At 33.8% G+C, this 20,218-nt stretch overlaps 1 long non-coding RNA gene across 1 annotated transcript; it reads right to left on the minus strand.

The window, feature by feature from the left end:
- Positions 1-535: 535 nt before the first annotated feature.
- On the minus strand, positions 536-19,246 carry LOC147872322 (uncharacterized). The gene is made up of 2 exons (XR_015537328.1): positions 10,850-19,246; positions 536-8,507 (listed from the first exon to the last, which is right to left on the minus strand). It is a non-coding gene; the product is annotated as an uncharacterized LOC147872322 (long non-coding RNA).
- Between the last annotated feature and the right edge of the window lie 972 nt (positions 19,247-20,218).

The following is a 20,218-nucleotide window of genomic DNA, read 5'->3' on the forward strand; positions in this document are numbered from 1 at the left end:
ATGCATACTTATTTATGTAATATCCTGACTGATCCGGCCATAATTATAGACTCCTCTGCAGCCTAGATGTGAAAAGAAATTTTCCTTATCTTGGTCCATGTATTGTAAAATACAAGATCAAATCGCGAAAACGTATGAAGTCTGTTTCCCCCACCAGATGTCACTAGAACCCAGAGCACTGAGTGTATGTGAATAGTGATCAATAGGATTATCATAACCCACTGAATAAAATATACCATTTCATTACAATAGGGGGCAGTCCTCTTGCGACTTTTGACTCAATCCTTCCATCCTTCTTCTATTATCTTTCCATTTCTTAGGTGTACTCACTTTTAGCCTGCAGACGAAGGCTGTGTGTTACTCCATAATGCTGGTACCTAATGATGACAAACCCAGAAGATCAGATCTGGGCTCTAACTGCAGGAAAACATCAAATCTCAAGAAGTAAGACTAAACAGCATAGGGGATGAAAAGGAAAATTGGAACTGAAGATGTCACCAGTACGTTATGCAGTGAAATATGCACTTACACTTCATAAACGACATTAAAACATAAATTTTATTGCAATTTATACAAAGAACATGAAGAGTTTACATAACCAGAAGAAGACATGAAAGAAACCTAAATCTGAATTTTGTTCATAAACAATGAAAAGATGACAAACTTGTTATCAAACTTACATGAAAGATTTGTGTATCCTGAGAAATCCTATTACAATTTTACAGATTACTAATCCTTATTTGTAACATAAAATATACTAATTTCACTTACTATCTAAATGATTCTGTTGAGAGGCTTACAACAAAATTGACGTATAAGCCTCAAACACACTAGCTTAATTGTAAACATTCAATTACATGTTTCATTTACTTTATAATTGGCACATAATGAGGTGAAACAGAATAACAGTATTATTAATTATGATGAAAGTAATAGTGACAAGGGCTACATGTTTGGGTACCCAAGTGAAAATCGGTACCAGTAAGTCCTCTCAATAAATAGTGAAGCCATAAAACAGTATTCACGAAAATCTTTATGTATGATATTCCTCTTTATTACGCCGTTTCCTTTACAGGAGGTTGGCGACATATTATGAACAGGATCCTTCCATCCTTTTCTCGGACTGGGACCTGTTCATATGTTTTTTTAGGCAGGTGATACAGAAGTGGTTTGCCATTGCCTTCTTCTGTGTGTATGGCGTATGGAGTAACTGTTGGGATGCCACGGAGAAACCGGAAAAGCCCCGGAGGAAAACTCCGTGTTGCCTAGACCACGGCCTTGCCCAACACAAGTTATAAATTCGAACCCGGGACCCCAGGATTACAAGGCCAGCGTTCTAACCACTAGACCACCGTGGCGGTCATGTATGATATTAGGAGTGTTTAAAATGTACTGCACCAAATACACTTAAGTAATAAATGAAGAGAAGACTTGATAAACTACCATTCCACACTCTTCCCTCTTTTTCATTGACCTTGTCCTTATGAAGAACACGTCACTGAAACACTGAGAAGTGTGTTGCCATAGTCTTACATATTCCACAAGTTACAAGAAGTCGACCACGCTAAATTTAAGGTGGGAGCAACTTAATGCTTTTCAATATATGATCCTGAAATTTTAAAGATAATATGCTTTAAGAATATATTAAATATTTTAGTTACTTTTGAGAAAACTGAAAAAATGACAAGCATATCATAAAAGTATGTAAAGGATATTTTGGGGTCCGCAGTGGCCGCGCGGTCTGAGGCGTGGGCCTTGTGCCGCTTGGTCGCTGGGACCGTGGGTTCGAATCTCACTCAAGCCATGGATGTTTGTCTGCGTCTTTCTGTGTTGTGCTGTCCTGTGTGCAGGTAGAGGCCTTGCGATGGGCCGATCCCTTGTCCAAGGAGTCCTACCGAATGTCTATAGATCGAGCCAACGTAAAGTTGGGACCCGCAGTGCTCAGACACTTGAAGAACGGGTTGTTCTCAGTATCCCAGTATCCATTAAAGGATATTTTAATTTTTTCCTTGTCAATATGTAGTAGACCACTGTAATTTCATTCAGTGACAGTCCATAAAATCTACACAGTGTATGAAACTGGCAAATCAGTAAAATTGTTTTTGATATCTTACAGATAGTGGATGACAATAATAATAGAAGATGGCTATAAATAATACTTACAAATTCTGTACCCCAAAGAAGGCACCAAACTTCTCCATTACCAAATCAACTTTTTACGCTGGTAATCCAGCCTGTAGCTAGTATCTTTACTGATTGAGCAATTCTGACTACAAAGTAAACTGTTGCTTTCGCTGATATGAAAACAATCTGCACGACTACTGGAACACTGGCTAAACTAAGTTGTAATATTAAAGAAATAGTGTACACTTGTCTGGTAAATCTGCATGTCTTTTGAAATAAAAAGCTAATTTTCATTAAATTCAACATGAAGAACATTCAACTGGAGGTCATCACAACAGTAAGTGAATCTATGGCACATGGTAGGTATTATTCAAAACTGTATAAAGAATCTCTGGTAGTAAACATCTGGAAACAAAGACATGCATGTTTCACTTTAATTTTTTGTGTTGTTGGAGTTACTTTTTCTGAATTTAGTATCTTGTGTAATTATTTAAAAATTCAGCTTTCTCCTCACACTAACTAAATATCCATAAATTATGCAGGAAAACATGTTTTCCACAATATATCACACTTTTTACAAATTAAAAATATAAAACACTGAATACAGAATTAATATTATTTGATTAATACTATTAATATGAATACATTTACAAACTCAGTTAAAATTTGGCACATCTTCATATACATTTAAAAGTGGATCCAAGATTACTTTAATTCTTTTCGCATTCATGGCAGAAAGTTCACCAAATGGAAATGCATGATGTTCACTGCAAAACGAATTATTCAGCCCGATATACAGAATGATATAACATGATTTCTTTGAATCTAAAACATAATGTCTATCCCTTCATGACTACAGCAATAACCATTGGATATTTTTGGAATGAAGTGTAAACATAATGTCACTGGGGGCCCCACCTAATTTTCTACCATCAAAATGACAACATAGTAGACATGTTAACTTATGAGGTAGTAGCAACATTAACTATTTAAGGTGCAGCCATGACTTTGAAGAATATGTAACTTTTGTTAAGGTAATTATTTGTATAGCACGGCAGCTACTCTAAAAACATAATTTAGCTTTCAGTTTGAACAATTAAAGCTAGGCATCTGAAATATGTTAATGAGTACAAAGCTAGTAAAAAACACGTTTTGTATTTTAAAATTTTCAAACATGGAGATTGTGAGACTCTGAGGCTGTGTCTGGAAACAAAGAGGTCATGAAGATAATGTTTTTAAATATATGACTAATTTATACAATGGGGATAAATGTTGTTCTTCTGGGTTATGATGCCATTTGGACTCACAGATAGATCCCAGCCCTGGAGATGGAGAGTGTTTCTCCATAACACTGGTATCTACTTATAAATCCACATAGTGTGACAATGAAAAAGAAGAACAACTATGAGAATCTCAAATCTCAAATCTCACACTGAAAGGTTAAGCTAATCTGGCTAGTAATATTTCACTTCTCTTTACTAATTAACACTTTATATACATGGGTTAGGTTAAGTTATTGTTATGAGGTCACTAAGAAGCTTAAACTGAACCCACTTTTAAATGTTATACAGTAGAACTTCTTTCTATATTGTAATACCTTCTAGAAGGAGAAATGGGAGAAGTATTCTAAAGTAAGAGAACAAACTCTCGAGTGCAACTCTGTATTATATGAAGGTAGAAAAAATTACATACCTCTTCCCATCTCCCCACCTCAGATGTCACTATATTGTATAATCACAAAGTCTGTAAACCATTTTTAGCAACACAGACTGAGGTTTAGAAGATGACAAAGTTCAAGGAAGCACACAATACAGTAATCTTAATACTTTTCACACTGCATAGTTGCCTATAAAATAACATTACAATCAACCACTTTTATCACTATACTAGTAGTTTACCTATATTTTGTAATCACAGAATAGAACAGAATTTTCTTACATTTCATAGATCCTTCATTGGCCCAAGTCTAGAAAGTAGAACATGTCACAACACAAATACTTGTTTCTAATAAAAATATAAATTACACAAAAAATACAAGTGATAATAAAACATGTGAAATAATATTCTGAACATGGCATCATAAATTATATGAAAATTGTGTGGAGACAATGAAGAAATGAAGCCATCATGAATAAAGCATACTTTACAAATATATTGGTTTTCACAATTCCCAGTTATCAGCAAACTACAATAAAATTTTTTTATGTCCAACATAAAATTTGAAGAGATTGGATCATTTGGTGCTCCCATGCAGTAAAACCAGTCTAAAATGAAATACAGATTACACAAAAATTTGTCTTTCTTAAAAGAAAATTTTAGTCCCAAGAATATAGAAAAAAAACTTATGTAAAATTACCTCTAAAAACTTGATGACAGAAATTAAGAACACAACTACAAACATAAAATATTTTGCTTGTATCATAATTATTTTCTTCGTATAACAGTATAGGTACCATACTAAGAATTATGGTACTTTAAAATTCTGATGGCAAATACTGAACATCAAAGTTGAGTGGTTAGTAACTTTGATTTGTATTTATGAGTTCTCAGTATCAAATCTCAGCATGGAGACCGGCTAATCATACTGACAATGTGTGGTTTTCCTCAGTACCTTCAAGTGAATGAATGGAAAGTACTTTAAACAGGCCAAGAACACTTCTTTTCACATCCTTCCTGATGATACATAACCTAGAAAGCTGAAATATCATAATTAATTAACCCAAGGACCAAAGAGTCAAATATCTGCCACATCCTTCCTTCATTCTCCAATTACAATTTTCACAACACATGAGAATATTACTGTCTCTGATATGTTCAAATTTCTCACAAAATGAAACAATAATGAACAAAATATTTTGAGTATCTTTCTAGAAATAATAGCTTCATATGAACAGATTTCCTCAGGAAATTAGTTCCACAGTCAATTAACTGCAATGTACCGCAATGTGTACTGGAAAACTTTGCTTTCAAACATTCAGACTCAGATATAAAATGACAGTCATATGTAGGTCACATTATGTCTTGTATAAAAACTCAATATGAACTCTAAACACATTCAACCTATTTTAAACTATTTTCCTATAAAGCCTCGTAAATAATCACAAAACAAAGCGGTAGATGACAAATGAGTGAAAGCACAAGATTAAAAACTGAGCAACAATAAATGTGACAAGTTTTCAGTCAGACTAAGACAACCTTTTCCATTCCGGATACAAACATATGTAATATCTTACAGGATCACTACCATTCACATTCAATGTAACGCTAAGTTTATAAGTATACAAAAAGTATAAAAAAAGAAATGTTCTTTAGGGCAGAGTTGATTCAACAACAGAAAAACAGTTTTTTTGGCACAGATGGAACTATTTGGAAAGACTTAAAAAAAGAGACAACTTGGAGGAAGTAATCACAGATGACAGTATAATACTAACGTGGATCAGGATAGGGAATGATGTGGTGGGTTGTAGTGAACACAGTAATGAACCTTTGGATCTGAAGAAAGGTGAGGAAGTTTGTTGATTATTTGAGAGAATATCAACTTCTCAAGAAGGACTTGATCCATAGAGAAAGTCAGTTCATAAATTACTTGCTGGACCTCTGCTGATAACACACTGATTTAAAGATAAGGCAGGATCTGGGAACATTTTTAAAATCAGGACCACCTGAATATAAAGCAGGAGTGCCAAACACTTGGCCACGATATTGTTATTTCGGAGACATCAATAGAACAATTATATCTGAATGGTTAACATAAATAGGTTTAAATGGCTGACACTAGGATCCATCAACATGATATGTAGTTATGGTAATGATCCTGCAACTTTCATAATGACATAACCTTTCTTGAATAGTTAAATAACTATAAACTGCTCAGGTATCATTTGCATTTGTTTTGCATTACAATGGTTTTTGGTTTATATGAGGGTTACTTCAAAAGTCATGGTAGCCAATTTTTGGGGGCAAACACGTTATATTGAAGAAAGTTAAAAATATACATACGATAGGGCACGATATACTCCTCAGATTGGCATAGGCAGATCAGGTAGGTGTAAATGGGTGTAGGTGTAGTAGGCAAGAAAAAAAAGGCACATTACGGAATGACCTTTTTTTTCGTTCTTTAATCCTCGAAAAATGCAATTGTGACCATCCTCCATATTCACCTGACCTTTCGCCATGTGACTATGAGTTGATACCCAAATTGAAACAGCCATTGCGAGGGAAACGCTTGCGTACACGAGAGGACATGTCCAACACAGTTCGACGCGAGATGGCAAAATTTGGAGATGGTGAAGCTGATGGTATTCTCCGTCTTCCTCGTCGTTGGCAGCGAGTACTTGATACACTCGGAGACTACTTTGAAGATTGCTAGTCTTAATGTAAGAATTCTGATTTAACTCACATTGAATTTTTTAATCACAGTTGAATTTTTCGAGGATTAAAGAATGAAGAAAAACCGGTCATTCCGTAATGTGCCTTTTTTCTTGACTACTATACCTGCACTCTTTCACATCTACCTGATCAGAGGAGTATATCATGCCCTATCATATGTATATTTTGAACTTTCTTCAATATTACGTGTTTGCTCCCCAAAAATTAGTTGCCATGACTTTTGAAGTAACCTATGTATTTCAGTCATGTGAAGAAGAAGATTGGCTTAGTAAAAAATAGCAATGTTCACATTAAATAACAGGATGCTGAATATTAGTAGGACATTATTTTGTATTAAAAAATTGTGACTAGATGAGTTATTAATTTAACAATTGGCACTGTGAGAGATAATGATTATTGGCAAATCCTGGTATAAAAGTCAGGTCATGCAAAAATTAAATATTATTAAATTCCCCCTACAAACATGCCACAATGCTTAAGTATTCTGATGATGATAATATGCAACTGTTGTGTTATATAGTAAAACATATCTTTTATATGTCATCAATTTCATTGGTCTGGCGGCACACTACTAGCGAGACCAGAGCATTCACTACTGGTACTGAGGTAAAATACTTACCCCGCCAACCAAAGTACTAAATAGACAGAAAAACATCATCATCACCATCAACCAATTAAGTATGTGCAGTCATGAATCCTTTGCTGTGTCTAATGCAGTAGTGTGTATTAACTTTTATCAATAATATACCACACACTGCAAGCAGCCCGGCTGGCTGTGCACTGCACTAGCATGCTACCAAACAATTAAGACTCCACAGTTGAGTCAGGTCAGTAGCCCTGTAGTACGGTGATTTTAATACCTTATTACCACAGGATGAAAGTATAAATAAAATATTCTCTGCCACGTTTAAGACAAAGAATGTAATGTACAAAGTGAATTTAAACAAAGTGAACTAATATCAAAATAGAGAAAATTGAAATTTTGCAGTAAAGGATCAATGATTCATAAACAATTGATAGTTCAAGTACTTCTTTCTGTACTATAAGAAACAGCCCTCATTTTACACCAGAAAATACAGATAAATTAATTTGTTTACATTTTCAAGACTAAACACCTTTTTTAAGCTATATTATCCATGTGTTATAGCACACACATTGTCCAGCTGGCCATAAGTCGCACTTCTATACCACTAAAATATTCGCTCTGGAGTTAAAGTCTGGCTGACAGTACTATACTAAGGGGTTTTAACCCCTTCTTGCAGTACTATAAAGGTTAAATCATTTCCTACATTTGTTCCTTCCATTTTGGCACTATTTATTACTAAAAACTCTCAAGATTTTCAAATTTAGTTGATTATTATTACAGTCAGTAAACATATTAAACATGTACGAAGATGTATGTAAGAATGTACACAACACAATTTGCACCTTCTACTTCCAACCCTGAAGATGGAGGTGACAGGATACTTTGAATGTTGGTAACCACCTATAAAACTACGCAGCATTATAACCTACAAAATCACAAACCAAATTTTTACCATCATAAAAGCTTCAAATTTCATATCTAACGTACTTCTTCCAGAGCCTATATGAATACATCAAAGCGGTGAAAACTCAATACTGTTCTCAGCAGTGTTACTTTACCTGCCATCACGATAAGGATTTCTGTTGCATCTCAAGATGCATTTGTGTGCGCTGGTGGTCTCGCAAGTGATGTTGGTGCTTAAACATCTTACCACACTTACCACAGGCATATTGCGGGTGAACACCACACTCCAGACGCAAGTGACGCATGAGGTTACATTTGTGGGAGTACAGACGTCCACATTGGCGACAAGGGAATGGAGGTCCATTTCCTGTTCCTCCAGACAGAAGTTCATTAATGTCATTTGAATGGTGTCGCTTTGATATCATGTTCTTAACAGCAGATACTGCCCGTACTCCTGGTAGAAGAAGTCGTGGATTTACCCCAATAACACCTCTGAATCTACTACCTATGAAACAAAGCATACAAGTGTCTTACAATAAAGAATACATATTACAGATAATGCGATGCGCTAGTACACATCTTTCATGCCACAGGAAACGTAAAACCATCTTAAAATTTACATTATTACAAAATGTTATAGGCTTCACTAGTGTTCTGAAGTCAATGGACATTTTTTATATTAAAATTTTCTACTAGCTTTCTACATACAGAACTACAGTTACTCTAATGCTAAAGCACCACACTATAAAAACATATATGGGGTATGGGAAGATCTCAGTAATGGATGGGGATGTATGATAATTCCTTAAAGGATTGTGAATACAAATGTGGTTACCTTCTGGAATTTTGCACCATTTAATCTGGTATATACTGACTGACAAGTCAGAGAAACTTACTGCCTCCATCATCAGAGTATGGGTATGTTTGTAGCACAAAATAATCTTTACTACTTCGAATACAGAAGGCTCTTTACCAAATATTATTATGGCAAAATACATTCGAAATTTTGGGCAGAAAACCAAAAGGGAAGAGACCTGCTGGGAGACAAAATGCATATATGGGAAGATAATATAAAAATGTATTTTAAATAAATAACTGGATTATTCTTGCTCAGACTCACAAGTGGTAGTCTCTCATGAACACAGTAATGAACCTTCAGGTTGCATAAAAGGTGGGGCACTTTGATTACCTGAGTAACTATTACTTTCTTAAGGACTATTCTTCATGTATTTAGTGCTGAAACATACATGTCTGGCTATGTTAAAGTGGTATGTTTTATTCAATACAAGGTAGAACAAGTGTACCACAACATAAGCTATACTTACTGAAGATTCCAAAGATGTACAAATGGAGAAAACACTGGTAAGTCCTTGTAAAATGGATATGATCAAACTTCGGCATATTTGAAAACAAAAAGATGCAAAAAATTTATAAATAATGTGTAAATACAATATCTAACTTACACCTAAACCCTATGCTACACTCATAAAATTCGCTGTATCCTGATGCTACGAGACTAATAACTTAAATGCACTAGGTGCAGAGGGGCTATTACACTTCAGGCTTCATGACGCATTTCTTTATGAAGTCATGAACACAAATGACTGCACTTCACATTTACATGTTTTGTAGGTTCCTCATTTGTCTCCAAATAAGTTTTAAAGAAATTACTAACATTTTTGTGCAGCAATATGTAGGTTACATGTGGCCCAGAAGGGCCAAAAGTATAATTTAATAAAAATAAACAAATTATAAACATCCTTACTTGGGGACAAAGAAGCAATGCCAAGTTTATCATTGATGTTCTGCCCAAAATAATAAATTCAAAATATTTATTATAACTTTAGTTTCCTGTACTAAATGAAATCATAACACACAATAAATATAAATGTTATTGTTACTACTACAATCTGTACATAGCTTTGAGATTTCCAGGAATATTGGGCTTGAGATAAAGGTAATAAAAGAGAAAAACAGGTTACCCTAGGCTTGTTTATGTGATATACTTTATTAATTAAGGTACAGCACCTGCAAATGTTTTTTAAAATATTACTATATATAATTTTTGCATGAACTTACGCCTTAATATTCTAATAACATAAACATAGCCGTGTTACAAGCACCTTATATGACTATGGTATGACACATATACAGGTTGCTGAGGGAAGAGTTGGGCTCCAGATATGATGGTCCTCCAGTTTGAAAGTTTAACACCACCAACCCTTCACAATAAAACAACAGCAGATTGTGAAATGTAACCAAATGACATTTGCATACTATTACTGTTACAGTCAGTATTAAAATAAAACCAATGAGAAAAGTAACATGTGGAGAAAAAAAACAAGGGAGGTAAACAAATTTCTGTTTTAAAAAACTCAATAGTTCGGATTACGTAAAAGAACATTTTATTCCTGTGAGACCCAATTAATAATAAAAAAGTATATTTTTTACAGAGTAATAATTTCTGGAAAAATAAAGAAACAGTGAAGACATAATAAATATTAATTAGTTCTTCATGCCCTCTTCTTCTTCGGCTTGTGGTGCCTTTTTTTGACAGGAATAAACACCAGAAAACTAACTCAGGTTACAGACACAAAACTGTAGTTTCAGTAGCATGGAATTTAAACTTCTGGATGTTATGATGTGAAGAAAAATGCATAGCCCATACAATTACACGATCAGAGTATGAAGAGGTTAATAAAATCTGTAAAACTGTTTATTATTTTACTGGGAACCTGAATGCCCCTTATGCAATATGAGATGAGTTTTGAGGTGATAGTTGTGACAGAAGCGGCGACTACATAGGTGACATCTAAACTGTGGTTCAACTCCACACTCATAACGTACATGTCGTTGTAGAGCACCTTTGGTTGAGTATGTCTTATGACAGACAGAACACCGATTAATACTTCTTCGACGTTGAGGATCTCTGCTGATCATCTCGGAAATTAATGCAGTATTCCATGCATCCTTCTTCTCACCTTGCAGCATGCAACTGAATTCTGAAATAAAACAATTATGTATTTGTAACAAAGTAAACAAACAGGAATGTCTTCTTCTCAATACAATAAGTAAAATGTGGTCTCACTGAAGATGAGATAATACATTCAGACCACTTACCAGAAAGATGCAATGAATATGAACAGGACAGAAAAGTTCTTTGTTGGTTTATTTAACAATATCTTCTCAACAGCATAAACCACAAAGTGAGTAATGATATGTTTAATGTGAAAGATGGAGAGGATATGGAAATAAGTGACTATGATCTATTTTAAGGTTACATTCCAACATTTTCTGGGAGGAACAGAATAAAACCATAAAAATCTTGGTAGGATAACTGTTCTCAGGGCCAAGATTTACATACAGCTACTTACCAGTATTTTGTGATGTATGATGGAAATAAAGTGTGAAGCGGTGAGTGTCTGTACACATTAAGCATTTATAATACCAGGTTACTTATTTTAAATAAATAAAAATCTCAGCCTCTTCCATTTTTCAGGTTTGATGTTAGAGGCAGGGATTAGGTGAAATTATGGAGCCTTTGATTCAAAGATATAAAATAAATAAATACAAATATCAGTAAAATAATACCAATCAACAGAAGTTGGGTTTGAAGCCCATTACCATAAATAGCTATACTACACACAATCAATAATGCCCAACATGACTGTTGTGTACAGATGAGATGTATGTCACAGATATAGTGCATTACATGAGTACAGCAAAGAATTAAGGTTGTCTTACCAGTTCTAATAAACAAAATGTATGATAAACAGATTTACAGTTATTAAAATCCTATTTTATTGTGTTGGCTACCTTAATGAATCTGAATATATAGAGTTGTTTGAGGGTAACACATATTTTTTCTACCATGCACTACAATAATTCACACTGAAAGTAACCTGTTGTCTGAAACACAATTTTTAGAATTCAAATCAAATCAGCTGTGCACAATAAAATGACATTTTATATGATGTCAAATCACATCACTAAAATCTCACTTTAAATTTACACTCATGTAACTTTCTTTCATAATGGATGTAGACATCTGCATTCTCACTGTATATTTTGACCTTCATTATGTTTAGCATGTGAATTAAGATGGTATCTCAGATGATGCTTGTGGCGGAAAAGATGATAACAGATGTGACACTTGAAGCGACGTTCAACCCCACATTCATAACGTTCGTGTCGGAGAAGTGCGCTCCTTACGGAGTACACCTTGTGACAGCATGAACATTGATTAAGAGGTTTTCCCTGGTCAGTTCCTATTCTTTGGGTAGCCAGGAAGGTGTCTGAAAATACTCTATTTGTTCCACCTTGTAGTATTTGGATGAAGTCTGAAATAAAGGAAATATACTGCTGTAGACAAATACATGTTCTGAGATAGTAGGGCAGATATTTAATTATTTCCTGGCCTCAATGTAAAATCACACTAAGACTATGGTAGACCTATCTTGGTTTGGTGTGACTTCATGCCACAAGGTCAGGGCTGTTTTCTGAATGCTGATGCCACCTAATGGGTCATTATGTATGAAAAGGTATTTTGTACTGTCTTCAACAGATTTAATTTTATCAATCAAATATCAATTCTAAATCCTTCATTAAAATTGTATGCCGGACAAAGACGGACTTTAAATGCCCAGCATTCAAATAAAAGTGTTGATGGCCTTATCCAAAGACAGAATAAGATCTGAAGACTAACAACATGATCCTAGAAGCAATATTCATCAATTAAAGCCAAAATCATAAAACAATGCTCATATTGTCTTCTTCCTTGCACTACAGAACAATGGGAGACAACAATACAAGTCCTTTATCTTCACCATTCAGCACAGAAATAAGCAATAAAACATCCAATGGAAATAAGATTCATGTAAGTATTTCCAGTATTTTAATCTTCCACATACAGAAATAGGGCAAATACAATGGCATAGTATGGGTTTGCAAGCATTAAACTGAGTTTATAGTGATTATTGAGACTTAAATGAGTCAAATGTCTAAAAGCTTCTCAGCCATTTATGATATGTCAATTAGGCACCTCATACTACGCATAAAAATGAACACTTTGTAACATTCCTTTATAAAGACATAAGCTACAGTTGTATCTGAAGAGCCTAAGATTTAAAAAAGAGGTGATTGTTAGTATCTTGAACGTTTATTTAAAAATAAAAATGTGGGGAATTTGCCGGGCTACAATTAGAATAATGTTAAGAATATCTACTCCAAAACAATTTATGTAAGTCAGTAGTCTTACTCATCTCTCTACCTGTATATCTATTCTACACTGGAACGTTTCACATGCCAAAAGAGATGACTTTTCAAATTAAAGTTATGTGTGAAACGGCGACTACATAAATCACACTTAAAACGAGGTTCCACTCCACATTCATAGCGTTCATGTCGCCGGAGAGCACCCTTGCTGGAGTACAGTTTGTAGCAACCAGGGCATCGGTTGAGATCTTCTCCATGTTCAGGTCTTCTACTGTCCATTACTTTACCCCCCATAACAGCATCCCATGGTTCTCCACTTCCATCCCCTTGTAGCATTTGAATGAAACCTAAAATGAAAATGTATTACTGTTGTAGTACAGAGAAATATACATCTGGTCAAGAAAACACATTAAGTACGATGCTGTAAATTAATAGAATACAACTGCATTATGCTAGAATATGTATACCTACACTGTTTTCTGGAGTTACATGATACACATTCAAACATAATTTTCCATTCCATACAGACAATGTCTGTATGACAAGGGCTACTTATATGTAGTAATTTACTGATATAAAACTTCTTCTATAGCAAGTATTATTTATCACATTTATCTCTTTATTACATTACTTAAAAATATACATAACATTTAAACAATTTTACTGCTCCTTCAGAAATTGCTTTTATATGACTAGAAACAATTCCTACAGGATATAAGGAACACCACTGTCAAAGCTTCATACTTTCTGCAGAATAATATACCAGTAGTAGTTCTTTGGTACATAATTTTTATGGCAATTACTATGAGCACATAAAAAGACACAAAATTAATGCAATATTTATAAGTTTCATCTTACTATGTGAAGTTCTATTTGCAAAATCACTTCATTTCCATATAATAATTCTTCTAGGTAAAATCACACAAAATCAACTTCTATGATTTTCATGAGAAATTGGTACTCAAAAGGTTCTGGAATTGATCTTTACCACTGCCACTAATATACTATAATCTTACCATATCTTCCTACAACTCTTGTAAAGGCACTATATCCTCCTCCTTCATTGGGAAGTTCAAAAGAACTCTTGAGAGTCTAAAACTCTTATTTGTTTATTTATTTATAAAGTTGTCCAGAACTATGCCAAACAATCTTACCCACTTCTTTCTTAATTTCACATCTTTAAATAGGAGTAAATTGTGACACAAAATTATGTACAGCATACATTGCCACATGACTGTATATAACCTCACTTTCTATAAACAGTTTAATTCACAACACTGCTGTTCTGACCACTATGGAAGAAAACTACTCGGAAGGACAAGATGAACAAAAGATCATGGAGATATTTCTAGTTGGTACAAATGTTAGTAAAATGTCTAGTTATGCAAATCCAGGAATTCTTTTATTTTTAAAATTAGAGCACTTCAAAGACTATACTACTGTCACTCTCTTCCTCAAATACAAAGCACTGATTATGCGCATTCATAATAAATACTACAATATGGACATTAAGCATTTTAAAGACAGGCATATATTATCATCATGTTTGTACTACCCTACAACTTTCAATATATTCAAAGATTTTCATTAAACTTGGCATAAACATCATGATACTTACGGCTATCTAAAAATGTTGTATAGAAGCTATTTATATGTCAAGAATTACTAACAAGGCAACAGTGCAAAACTTTGAGGCTATATCTAACAATTTAGACAATCAGAATCTGTCCTCATAGCAGTTATGCAGAGAAACAGATCAATAAGCTGGATAATTATTAATTTTCAGTTGCTGTTACTCTCACAAGACGGAGTAAGACATTGCAAGTTTATCTGAAAATTTGTCTGATTTCCAGCGTAAAAGGCTACTGATTAAGTAACTGTTGCTGACACATACAGGCAATAACTACAAAAAAACAACAACATACAAACACAATGACAAACATGGTCATGAGCCCTCATGTTTGAATCTGCTTAGCAAAAATGTGTCAACACACAATGGAAGATTTTAGAAAGTAAAGTTTTTGCATTTTCAAAATTTATTTCAATATTATTTTCTTATAAGTGTTTATAATCATTAAAGTGTATTATCTTGTCAGATGGTACTGCTACTCAGATAAAAACATTTAAATTAAAAAATAAGAAAGACAGCTGTTTAAAAACCTATACATTTTACTTATAGTACACTATCAAAATGTTGAAAATTGTATGAAATTCTGGCTGTCTACTAATATGATGCAAAATGGCAAAAACCAACCTGACATTATTAGCATATACTCATGATTAAGACGTAATAATAAAAGGATTAAGAAACCAGATGGTCCATTACTGTGTTCACAAGAGCTCACAACTGGTCCCTACTCAGACTCAAAAATAATCCAGTTCACATTTCATATCTTATTGCTTTAAGATTGACCATAATATTATCCTCCCATCTGCACCTAGGCCTCCCTTGAGATGTTTTAAAAAAAAGTCCACATGTCTCATCTCTCTCTTCCAAAAATGACACATGCCCTGCCTATATCATACCTCTAGATTTGAAAAACTTATTAATATGGTAATTGATGAAAAGTACAAACTATAGAGCTTCTTGTTATGCACTTCTCTCCAGTGTCCTGTTAGTTCCCTCTTATAGTTCTAATATTCTCCTGACCACCCTGTTCTGAAAATCTTTAATCTATGCTCTTCCTTTAATGTGATAAACCAAATTTCATCCCCATACAAGCAGCAGATAAAATTATAATTCTTTATATTTTAGTTTTTAGTTAGGATATAAGAAAATGAAAGATTATGACTGAGTTTTAGCAAGCATTCCTTAAGTTTAATCTCCTCTTAATATAACTCTGAATAAACACATTAACTTGACAACTAAATTACAACCTTCATTTTAGGTATTCAGAAGTCATTAGGGAGCGAAAGTTTCTGAAAACTCATGTAACTTATCCAGCTGCTTAAAACAATACTGCTATTTTGATAAAATGTAAACTATAAAATCAACACATTTAAGTAAGATTGAGGCAACAGATCATGAAAACTTTAAGTATATTTATTTAACTGATCTCACATTTAGCAAGAAGCAAATCTTTTGACTGGCATCACCGACATTTTATTACCATTATCAAGAGCTATGTCTGTGTACAAGACAGACACACATAAACCCAAAGCATTTTTCTCATGCATTTTGTGCTATTACATTTAACAAGATTTGATTTTGATTGTTCTTGCCATACCAAAGTTCTCTTTTGTTCTATCCTAAAATTTCCTTTTTCCTCTTATTTTACTTTTCAAATATTTCTTTTGAGCACTTGATGTAGTAGTAGATTATTAATTAAGAAAGGTTTACAGTGATAATAAAAATAAGTTTGGTTAAAGGATACTGAAATAATTTGCAGTTCTGGAGTATAATAATGCACAACTTATTAATAAAAAGGCAATCGACAAGAAGCCAAAGTTATAAAGGCAACAATGTATAACCAATTTATGCTAAAAAGAAAGTTTAAGATTTATTATTTAAAAATTTAATTAAGTTACCTGTCTGTGTGATGAACGAAATAAATCTGTATAGTAATAATGATTACAAATTTTGTAACAACACTTGGATATCAGACTGATTTAGTAAGGTGCTGATTCCTTATCTGTACCAAACAGTGAGAGCATACTATACTCCACTTCATCTCTCTGAACACCGTGCACTGCCACCAAGTGGCTAGTGAGAGCATATCTCCGACGAAATCTTAGCCCACATATAAAACAAGGAAACCTTGGTTCAGTTCCACAATCATAACGCATGTGACGCTGAAGAGTTCTTTTACGCAAGTATTGTTTTCCACAACGACCACAATGGAAATTATTGGATTTAACATCACTGTAATTTGGCATTTCAATCTGAAGTGCTACTGTATCATCACTTGATAACTCAGTTCTCCAACTGTTCTCCATTTCTCCATCTGAAAGAAGGAAAAATGAAGTTAGTATATATCCAGGCTGTATAAATGGTGTCATAGAGTACAATGCTTGCATAATTGATAAATTGGTTACTGTCATAAGGATCTGATCCTTCTTGCAGTAATTCTGACTATATGAAGTTACTTTGCATCACAGAGATGCACCATTCTCTAATTCTGTAATTAAGAAGTGGTATTAAAGAGCAAATAACAAATCCAAAATGTTTTGGGATACAACTGTGTAAATTGACACAATATGCTTTGCATTATGATGTTAGAAGTATCTCTTGACAGCTTCAATTCACACTATATTAATCATTAACATTCCTCAGTCATGTGTCGTGGTATACACACAGTTCAGCTGACTATCCATCACAGCAATATCATTTAACTCTTAAACCCTGAAGTGAAAACTCAGACAGCAACCCCATAACATAAATTGCTTGATCTCTTATGATAAAGGTTAATAATGTTAACAGAGACACAGCTTGGATTGTTGAATTACTTCCACAGCTTACACAATGAAACAAATGAAAATAATATTCACAGGAAAACTAAAGATGTGATTAAATTCATGATATGCTTACTACCGTTTAGCACAAACTGTTATCTTATCACATTCTATTAAAACCTTAAACATTAAAGTACATAAAACTCTAATTTATGTGTTGTTTTATATGAGTCACCAAAAACATGGTCTATTACACTACTTTCTCTTTGAGGGAAGAACACAAATTAAAGGTATTTAGCACAAAGTGTAGAGAATATATGAAGAACATTAAATAAGAAGGAGCTTCAGAATTTTCACACTTGGCATAACACAGGAAAATAAAATCAAGAATGATCTGATGGGCAGGATGTGTGGCATGCACAGAGGAAATGAGAAATTAAAATCAGAGAAGATTCTGTAGCATTAGAAAGTGAGTTAATTATTAGAGATCTGAGGATTTCATGGTGTGAAGATCCTGATGTTCATCTTCTGGCTTGCAACATCATGTGGACTCCTAGGAAGATCCAGCATTCTCGAGAAACATACTGTCTCATTCTTCAAGGCTGAAAATTGGTTTCATCTAATAAGCCCTATGGAATAATAACTTGTTCTTGTGTTTAACCTAATGACAGGGAGGAAGTCAATCTTATAACTTTTAGAATTTCATACCTTAAATCACAGTCAATGAAGAAGTCTAAGCTATTCCCAATTGAAAATCCTCTGCTTCTTGTTTCATTTACATAATGGAATTCTGAGGACACTGACACAGATGTGATCAAGGGCAATTTTTAACTCATAAAAGTATTTATATACAATAATATACAAAAAATGTTTGAGACCATATTTCTTCAGAGTTCCTATTTAAAAATGCATGTAAATGGTTCAACTGTCAAATGTGCTTAAAATCATGGATACCACAGATACATAAACATAGATTAAAGAAAATTACTGCAGTTAAAAATGATGTGTAATGTTCCCATTCAGCTGACATTTCCATTTTTAAATAACAGTAAGAATATTTATTCAGGTACAGATAAAGATAATGGAAGAGCATGAGAATGTAAATGAAGGTAACACAATCCTCAACTAGAACAGCAAAAAAGATACAATAAAATTAAGTTTGTAAAAACACTAAAATTACATGTTTTAATTTTTTATATTCATCTGATTAACAGTGACTCAGGCTCCTGTTTTAAGAATATAATTATTTCTCTTATTATTAGTAGAATTTTTAACTGTGAGTGAGCTTTTCCTTCGTGCAAAACAATAATGGTACACTACACTCAGCCCGCTCTTTCTGAACACAATGTACTACCATTAGATGTTTTATGAGATTGTATCTCCGACGAACTCTGAGGCCACACATGGAACATGAAAATCTCGGTTTGGTTTCACAGTCATAAAGCATGTGGCGTCGAAGTGTTTTCTTGTGCTGGTATTGTCTCCCACACTGATTGCAATGGTAATTGCTGGAACTGTCATCACCATTGCTAGGCATTGTGAGCTTAGGGAACACTGAATCATTCATAAATTCATCTCGCCAACCTCCTTCCATCTCCATCATTGTGCCTGCAAAAAGGAAATACAGTGTTAATACTGACCAAGATATCATAGAGTACCATAAAAGCTTCTTGTCTAAAATTTAATTATATTGTCACTATTATTTTGAGTGACATAAATGTCATTGTTAAGCACACTGGTAAACGAAACAAAAACATGGAATGTGGTAGGGAATACAGTTGGAGAACAATTACAAATCTTTATATTTAATATGCATCAATAATAACTAATACAAATGGCCTGTCATAGAATATGCACTTCAGCTGTGCCCAGACAACCAGAATTAATGAATATTACAATTAAACTGTATATAGTTGTTCATGCACTGAATCGCAATAGCTGACATCATTGCGAGAATGTACTTCAAAAGTCCCTGGTTGAAAACGTGTGTACACTGTGATTACATGATCACATATGAGCATATGACTCTCAAATCACTCCACATTTCTATGTATGGTAAATAAGGAATTTTTTTAAAACTCTCAACTCCCATTTGGAACATTTGTTAGTTTTACAGAAATTCTTGGTCTGGATTTAGGATACCGTTTGTGTGATTCTGAACAAAATCATTCCTGTTGGCTGTTGATTGTGGTATATCGTGTTGTGACACTGTGTAGTTACCAACGTATTGTATCAATACTGTACTCAACTGATCACTGAAAGAAGGGTGATAATTTGCCTTATTCTGGACCATCAAAGATGAGCTACAGAGGAAAGGGCCATTCATCCTACTAATCTAACATAAGAGTCAATGGCCTGTTCTAAAACATGTGCATACATTCTGTTAAAAATTAATCTAGAAGTTTCTCTTTATATATTCATATTCACAATATTATCATATCTTTGCTTTGTGTGAAATATTCCCATTCTTATATAACTGATTCCTTGAGGTAGCCAACACGAGAAAATAATTTTCTCAACAAGATGCAGTTTTACTGTAAATAACAACTTCACTTACCTATTATGTTAAAAAATGTCTATCTTGGATAAACTACAAGAAGTCATATCTGT

Source organism: Zootermopsis nevadensis, unplaced genomic scaffold, assembly GCF_977971745.1.
Source record: "Zootermopsis nevadensis isolate Lab colony 2312 unplaced genomic scaffold, Znev_1.0 Znev_ptg000028l, whole genome shotgun sequence".
In the NCBI taxonomy this organism is placed as follows: Eukaryota; Metazoa; Arthropoda; class Insecta; order Blattodea; family Termopsidae; genus Zootermopsis; species Zootermopsis nevadensis.